General features: G+C 33.2%; 1 pseudogene; it reads right to left on the reverse strand.

Annotated features, from left to right (window-relative positions):
* Positions 1-7,455: 7,455 nt before the first annotated feature.
* On the reverse strand, positions 7,456-8,318 carry LOC149150531 (uncharacterized; annotated as a pseudogene).
* Positions 8,319-9,065: the final 747 nt, after the last annotated feature.

Raw genomic sequence — 9,065 nt, forward strand, 5'->3', positions numbered from 1 at the left:
GAAGGAAGTTGAGTGAAGAAAAATATGGTTCATGACAATGATTGTGGAAGCGGTAGTGAGATTGGATGATGGAAAAATGTAGGTAAAGTCATGTGAAATAAAACATATTCGTGATCATGCTATAATGTGATTCACACATTGTAGTTATAGAAAGTCTCTATGTCATGTGTTGATATGATGTTTTGTAGTGGTCCTTGAAAAGTTTTATGTACATAGTATCTTCATAAATTGGAGTGTGTTTTACTCTGATCTATATAAAATGAAAAGGGCATATTGTGGTAAGACCTAGATAGGCACTCTTTCCTCTTTGTTATGTGTTCCTGAGTGATATGTTGTTTCTTGTCTAGTTTAGTTTAGTAGCATTTGTTAGGGAGTTATTTAACACTTTGAAGAGTGGGCCATATGTTAGATACACTTGAGTGGACCATATTGGTTATAGATTATGTGACTGAGTCTTATATTCAGGGGGAGTTCATCAAGAATTTGGATGAACCATGTATGTGAAGAACTTCCTACTAGACCAACAGTTGCAGCAGTTGGGTAACCATGGATTCTGGTGGATGGTTGTTCCTTTATATGGACGTCGACAATTTGATGATGTCTGCATGACTCGGGTACAAGGCGAAAGTGCCAAGTGTGACCAGAGGTGTAATTTTATAAACAAGAAGATCTTCAATGGAGTGTGTGATATAGAGAATATGTAGATGAAGGCCTCAACAAATGAAGATTGAGACAAATCGTTGTTAAAGGGGAGTGTTAGAATATACACTACACAAAAAATGTCATTAGTGAGGGTCGAAAAATGTCACCATAAGCTCATTGGTGACGGTCAAAAAATCCTTCGTCACCAAAACATGAACGTCACCAAAGGTGGTGTCGCCAAAAGTATATGTGTTGTGGTGACATTCAAGGTTCATCACCAATAATGATTTATAATGACGGATAGTGACCATCACTATTTCATATGAGCAATGATGACGGATCTCAGCCTCCGTCACCAAAAAATTGAACGTCACCAAAAGTGTAGGTGTTGTAGTGACATTCAAAGTCCATCACAAATAATGATTCTAATGACGGATAATGACCATCACCATTTCATATGAGCAACAATGATTTATTGTGATGAACTTTTCATGGTTGTCACTATTGATGCATATATATGGTGACATTCATTGACCATCACCATTTCATATAAACAACAACAATTTATGGTGATGGACCTTTCATGGTCGTCACTATTAATACATATTGTGAGGGTCAAAAAATGTCACCATAAGCTTATTGGTTATAGTCAAAAGAGTCTTCGTCGCCAAAAACTAATCGCTGTCATTCCATATGAATATTAGGGTATGATTGAATCGAACCACCAACCTCCTGCTTGCAAAGCAGGTGCTCCTCCATTGAGCTAGCACCCTTTAAAAAATTAAACCTTGAAACTTTATAGATTGTAAATTATACAACTTTAAATAAATTATAAAACTTTGTAAAGTCTTGGCAAATATTTTACTAAACAAACAAAATAACATCAAAGTTGCAAGTCCCTACCTAATGGTTATGGAAGTTATGAAAAGTGGGTGGAGGGAAAAATAATTATGTATAAGATACTCAATATGTTTATTTGAATGCTCAATTAGAAGTGAAACTTTGAAGACATTTATAACCTATAAATGACGTATAATTATCAAACTTAAAATCTGCAATTACATCAAAGATTGATTTCTCATCTTGTAAATCATGTAAATCTGTTGTGATTGATTTGCATGCCAAAAATAAATAAATAAATAGTGAGTATTAATGATAAAATTATGACTAATGAGCTACTTGCTTGAATCCTACTAGCTATGGGGTCTAGAAAACTAATTGGGAGTGTTTCACGTTATTAATTAGTAACAATGATCCTGAAATGTAACCAATAAACATATGTTAAAATTTCAAGCACAAAATTTGGCTAATACATGTAATGCACACAAGGATACACAAAAAAAAATAACACCTACACTCCATAATAAATAAATAAATTAATGCTACAATTTCTTTAGCACTTAACATATTATATTAACATAAACAGTGCACGATAGTTCACAAGTTCCAAATGAGCAGAGCATTGATAATGGCATGCATAATTTCTAATTTATCTATTAAGAAATTATAAAGTAATTGAAGAGCCTGCGATAGGACGAACTTGAAATAGAGAAGCATAAATCACACTAGTATAAAGTACAAGGATATAAAGAAATTTTAAAAAATCATTACAAGGTCATCAAAGCACTTATTTTCACTTTGTAGTAAAACTATTCAATTCCATACATTACTATAGCTATCTCATCATTACTAGTTTTCATTTTCACTTCCATCTCATTCTCTTTTCTTTCCATTCGATATTCATCCTTATTAGTTTTTAATAAATTTTCATTAACCCTTATCCACTCAAGAAAAATTTCCATCTAAATCCTCACCAACAAGAAAATTTTGCAAATTCCTTTTACTTTTACAGGGAGGCTATAGGATTGAGGAAAAGCTACAAATCATTGAAATTTTCATACACAAGCCTTAATATTTTAAATAAAATATCCTAAAGGCATGAATTATATTAAAAAAGAAATGAAAATTTAGAGTACCCCAACTTCTGCATGGTACCATATACCTCCATAGGTAGTCATGTAGTAGCTTCAACATATAAAATGCAACATTGTACATAGTAGAAATCACACCATTATTCACTATGGGGCTCATGTCTTACGCATAAGAAGTGACAGGAGGAAATTATATAAATGTTCTCGTAATTGGTAGAAATACCATAGTCATATGAGAATCAACAATATTCATCCAAAATGTGACATACTATCACATCACCAATCGAGGATAAAAAAAAAAAAGTAGTTTAACTAGAGAGTTCATTAAGTAAAGTGCAAGGACAACTATAAAGGTTATGATTACATTCTGGGTGTTGATCCATTTCATTTTCACCACCCTTTCTGCCAGGGAAAATTTTAAGAAACCCCCCTAAATTTACATGTATAATGAATGGGCGAATCTCCATGGTATATAGGAAAAATGGAAGGCGATTTTATCAATAATATGATATGTATATATAATTTTTTGGCGAATCTCTCACCAGGCATGGTGAATATTTTACTCAATTATAAAATCTTGTGTTTATTGAATACACAAATGAAATCATTGCATTTCTTTAAAATATCTTTTGAAATCAAAATTACCGAAATTACATATCGATAACCTAGTGGGTTTAGGATAAAATTCACTTGTTCCATTCACAGAAAGCATGAGAAAGAACCTAATACTATATATAAAACCAAGAAAAATTCAAATTCATCACTTCTAGGGACCCCGTAACCACCCTGCCAATACACAAGTATGTTCCTATTTGCAATTAGAAAAATTACCCAAATTACAATCTGTTTACTCCACTTCTAGGGACCTCGTAACCACCCTGCCAATACACAAGTATGTTCCCGTTTGCAATTAGAAAAATTACCCAAATTACAATCTGTTTACTCCAGCATATGTTGGAAAGTTATAGAAGGATGACTAGTGCAATCAATCCATTCCTTTTAGCCCTGGATTTGTTTCAGTTTAAAATAGAAGTATACAAATATACTTGTCCAATGTCTATGCTTTAACCATTCACCTTAAGATGTTTTTACAATATAATTTCCTAAGTCTATTTAATATCTTCATTATCATAAAAACCAACCTATATCCATCTTAACTCCACATCTACCACTCTTAGGGGGATGAAATCTATTTATCCCTCTGAGCACTTGGTAGACCCAGAATTAAGATGGATCTAAGATAGAATTTCCCCTTTAAATAGTCTATGCTCACATGAATACCATGGGTCAATACCATGGGTTATCATAAACCTGGAGCTTAAAAATTACTATTAGTAATTTATAAAAATTAATAAAATTAATAGTTGATTTTTATTTTATTTTTATTTTAACCAAGCTAAAATGTTTAACATACATTAAATTACAACATCCGTTTTTACTCTCACTCTATGCTAGTTTGCATATCACGATATTTGATACCTCTCGGGGGTTAGTAGATCCAGAGTAAAGATGGATCTATGCTGGTTTAATTCCCCCATTTAAATAGGCTACATTCCAAGTGAATACCATGGGTCAATACCATGTGCCATTTTGGTGAATACCATGGGTCAATACCATGTGCCATTTTTATTTTTATTAATATTAATATTAGGGTTAATAATGTTTTTTTGCATGGTATTAATAAAAATCTAGTCCATGGTATTTGTCCCATAGTATAAATATAAGGTGAATTATGGAGTAAGTATAAAAAAATGTTTTATTTGTTTACCATACCTCTAGTTTAATTATATTTTTATTAATTTACCATACCATTCATAAATACAAGGTGACTTATGGAGTAAATATAAAAAAATGTTTTATTTGTTTACCATACCTCTCGCTTATTTATATTTTTATTAATTTACCATACCTCTTTTACAAATATGGTATTTGGCCCATAGGATTCACTTAAATAAAACCTCTTTCTTGAGCCTTCATAAATAGAACGAAGGTTATGGACTAAATATAAAAAGAGGTTTTATTTATTTACCATGCGTCTAGTTTATTTATATTTTTATTTATTTACCATACCTTTTGAGTAAGTATAAAAAGACGTTTTATTTATTTACCATACCTCCACTTTACTTATATTTTTATTTGTTTACACCCTTGCATGTATATAAGGTGACTTATGGAGTAAATATAAAAAATGCTTTATTTATTTACCATACCTCTCATTTATTTATATATTTATTAATTTACCATACCTCTTTTATAAATATGGTATTTGGGCCTTTGGCCCATAGGATTCACTTAAATAAAACCTATTCTTGAAAATGGGCGAATGGATTCACTTAAATAAAACCTATTCTTGAAAATGGACGAATGGAAGGTTGTAACTCCTAATTTCAAGGGCTAAATTTACCTTTTTTACCCTCTCCCTTAAAATAAGGTGGGCTATTTGAGGTGATTTGTAAAAATGTACTATGATACAAAATATTCGCCCACTAAAAATTTAAAACCCCTTAATTTCGCCAAAGGGCGAACATTCGCCCCTAAAATCACCCCTACTTTCTGCTCAACCATTCCTACATGCCATTTCACTTCTCCTCGTCAATTTGCTACAAGAAGAATAATTATTTCTACAAAATTAGCTACATGATTGACTATAAGATTGCAATTATCTACAATAAACTCCATATAGGAAGTACACTAAGCTCAATATAATAAAATAACAACAATGGAAAGTCATTTCATTTTGTTTTCCCTCTTCTTTGACTTTTTTTGGGATTCTTCTACTACAATTGTTGCTAGAATGCATATGTTGATTGTTCAAAATTTAGAACCCTTCCTATAAGAATTTCCATAAACAAAAGTACAAGATACTAAAATCAAGTTTACAAGGCAAGTAAAAACAAAGATAAAACAATAGGATAACCCCCTTTCTTTCCAAAAACAACCTTCTATGTGTTCTTCTATGGAATGGGTGTAGGGTTTAATGGAAGAGAGCCCACAAACACTACTAGATTTTATCAGAATATTAGGGTTGTAAACATTTTTAGAGAAGTCGACGGTTGGGGTATTTTGAGGATATTTTATGATGATGATGGTGTGACCCTTGAATTTTCCTCAACTTTTAGAATTACAGGGGGGAAGAGCATGTCTCTATAGTGAGAAGCGATACATAAGGACTACCACTAAATATTGGAAATAATTTAAAGTTGATATTGCAAGGCATGAAATCTTCAAACTAAAAATATTATTTACCTTTTTGGACTTAGATATCATTGTCATATCTTCTGCTTGAAGTGAACAAATGAAAGCCATGATTGAACAAATAAAGTGGAAATAAAGGCAATGTTGAGAAGCCAAACTCAAACTACGCAACACACAAAGTATTACATTAGTCTCCAAAAGCATACAATTTAGTACACACATCGATCTGAAATTTATATAAAGTCCATGAAATAATAAAAACTAAAATAATAATAATAATACAGCTCATGAAAGGAGTTTTTCGTTAACAAATATGAATCCTTGCCTTTTCTTGAGTCACACGTACTACTTTTATGCCCCAGGGTCACATTTTCTTGAGCCAAAGGATGCAGTCATCTCAGGGCCCAAACCACTTAGCAAATAAAAAATAAAACAATCAAGCAACGAAAAAATGTATTGGATTTTTTATATGTAGAGACAAACTAAAATATATTGAAACACAACAAATGCATCCTAACATATATCATCTTCTTGTTAAACAATCATGTACTTCTAGGACACTTTCACTTTCCACTCATAATAATTCAAAATCATGCTAACAAACGAGACAAACTCCAAGCCTATCACACCAAGAATAAACCTCCTTGGAGTCAACAATTCTTGCCCAACACTGTGGTTTTGATTTCAAGTCAATGTTATAAGATACAACCAAACTAATAAAACATACAGGAAAATACATCAAAATTTGATGTAAAACATTTAATTGAGAAACTCTAGCATACACCACAAAAAATCTATGATAAAAGAAAAGGAAGAGATGGCAATCAACATTGGCTCAAATAGAATCCACAATTAGATGAGCTCTCGTTGGTAGCAAAGAACATAAAAAAATATGCAAAACATCCTGATCTCATTATGAATTCATAAGTAAGAACAATATTGAAATGGAAATAACAAAGCCACAAGATAAAATCAAAACCTAACACTAAAAATGGACTACAAATTCATTCATAGTTTTTTCCACTTCTTGCAAACACCCTTTTACCTAAACGCTCTCATACAATTCAATGTTGTTTGGAGTGCTTATTTGCACATAGATTAATAACAATTGGTAATTTAATAGTAAAAGCAGTTAAGATAACAGATTCTGAATATGGAACACACACTAAAATGTACCATGTAAACCAAGTGTCATTTCTGGCCCTGACATCTTGCTACAATTTCCCTCACATATAGTAACCATACACCATAATTATAACACAAATTTGCTTTATGATTTGGCCAACTTGACTTTAACTCCATACTTAATACCAACCAATATCCTCAATTGCCACAATGACTTATGCTTATTCTCATCACATCCCCTAAAGAAAGAAGCTAAGGTATTTGATTATTCAAAAGGGTACCTTTTAAAATGGAGTGACAATAAACTAGAAACAAGACAAAAATTGCTAGAAACAAGTTGTTTCGCCAACCTTTCTCTAAACTTATTCTCATCAATTTCCAAAGAAAGAAGTTAAAAGAAAAATAATAAAGCATATATAAAGCAAAAGGCTCAAAGATTCATAAGTGGTGTTTAACATATAGTGGAAGACAAAATATCAAAATAAAAATTTCAAATATCTATAAAGACAATTGAAAATGAACTAAAACAAATGAGAGAAGAAGAATAAGAATGAGCACAAACCTAGGATGTGTAGTAAGGCTGCATTCCAGGAAGAACTCCTAATGATGGAGATGTCCTTGGGAATTGACTTTGATGAGATGTAAGGGGGGAATGACTTGCTCCATCATATGCAGCAATTTGGGCAACAGATGAACTTGAAGAAATCCCATAGTGAGATGTTGCACCTCCAAAACTGCTATATGAGTGACTTCCATACCCAGAGGATCCATATGGACCAAGAATGTAATTTCTTGCACCTAGTGATGTCTGACTAGAAGTTGTTCCTTGGAGAAGAAGTTGGCGGACCAAGTCCAACTGTGCAAAGAGTTTAATGAACTATAAGGGAGGTTTGTTGTAGTAGGGTCTCTAGAGAAGCTTGGCAGTGTTGCATCACTTAATCCATATGGATTTAGACCAGTAACTGGTACTGATGCTGGATTAAAGGTATTCTGATGACCAATAAGTGGTGGGTTGACTAGCCCATGACCCTACCCACCATATTGTGAAACGTGATTTACATCACCTTTATCCTTCAAATCAAGAACAACTTGGCCCTGTTTTGCTGCAACTTTTTGCTTTTTTCCTTCAAATGATAATTTACCAAAAATTGGATGCCCATCTGTTGATTTAACAGGATCTTCCAGGGCTCGATTTGCAGCTTCAAATTTTTTGTAAAGAATGAGGGAATAAACTTTGGACTTACCATTTTGTCTACCAAAACCACCATGGCCTTCTTCAATGTCTCCATAACGAAAGAAACAATTAGTCATTCTAGCAGGTTGCATGTCTTCAGGAACATTACCCACATAGACCCTCCTTAAGTTAGGATCAATTGTAGTTGGTTGAAAGGGATTAGTTGGATGTATGGGTTGTACAAGTACCATGGGTGGAATTTTTCGCTGGAGTTGAAAGGGATTGAGGGGATGACATTTGAAGTAATTGAGTTCCCCTAAAGAAAAAGATTTATTCACCCATAAGTATAATCCCCTTCTTTAGAAATATATCTCCCCGTGTGCCATTGGTTCTAGCACTCATGAGCATGTACTATAGCACAATATTTTCCATCAAATCAAGCAATTTCAAAATTTATAATAAATGTGTATAATAAAGAAAATCTAAATGGAACCCCACAGTGTAGTGAGACGAATATTTGTGCTAGGGTCTCATGGAGGATCGATGGTTGGCGGGTTGGTCTGATGGAATGTGTTTGGGCCGAGGGTAAGCGGTGATGGATAGGAAAGGGTTCGCAGTGTTGGTTCTAAGTTGTTTGTTCCTCAGGCAAGGCTGGGGTTGAAGGAAATTCCTCCTCTCAAATTTAGAGCCATACTTGAGTTTGATGGAAAATAGAGATGTCTTCATGTGATGAGCCAAATGATGGAGACATACATGCATTAAGAATTCTCCTTTTTAAATAATTCTTCCAATTTCAGAGCATTAGCTGACTCAAAATATGTTAATGGGTAAGTGAGAACCCTCTCTCTCCCTGGCTATCTCTCTATCTCCATTCTTTCCTTCCTCGTTCCTTTCTTCTAGAATCAAACCTCTGTGACTCCTTTATGATTTTGTCTCGTTTACAGATTGGGGGGCTCGCCATTCGATCATTGTTGATTGGCCAAATGGAAAAGAAATAG

Source organism: Pinus tabuliformis, chromosome 9 (genome assembly GCF_031772625.1).
Source record: "Pinus tabuliformis cultivar Carrire ecotype Pingquan chromosome 9, CPIR1, whole genome shotgun sequence".
In the NCBI taxonomy this organism is placed as follows: domain Eukaryota; kingdom Viridiplantae; phylum Streptophyta; class Pinopsida; order Pinales; family Pinaceae; genus Pinus; species Pinus tabuliformis.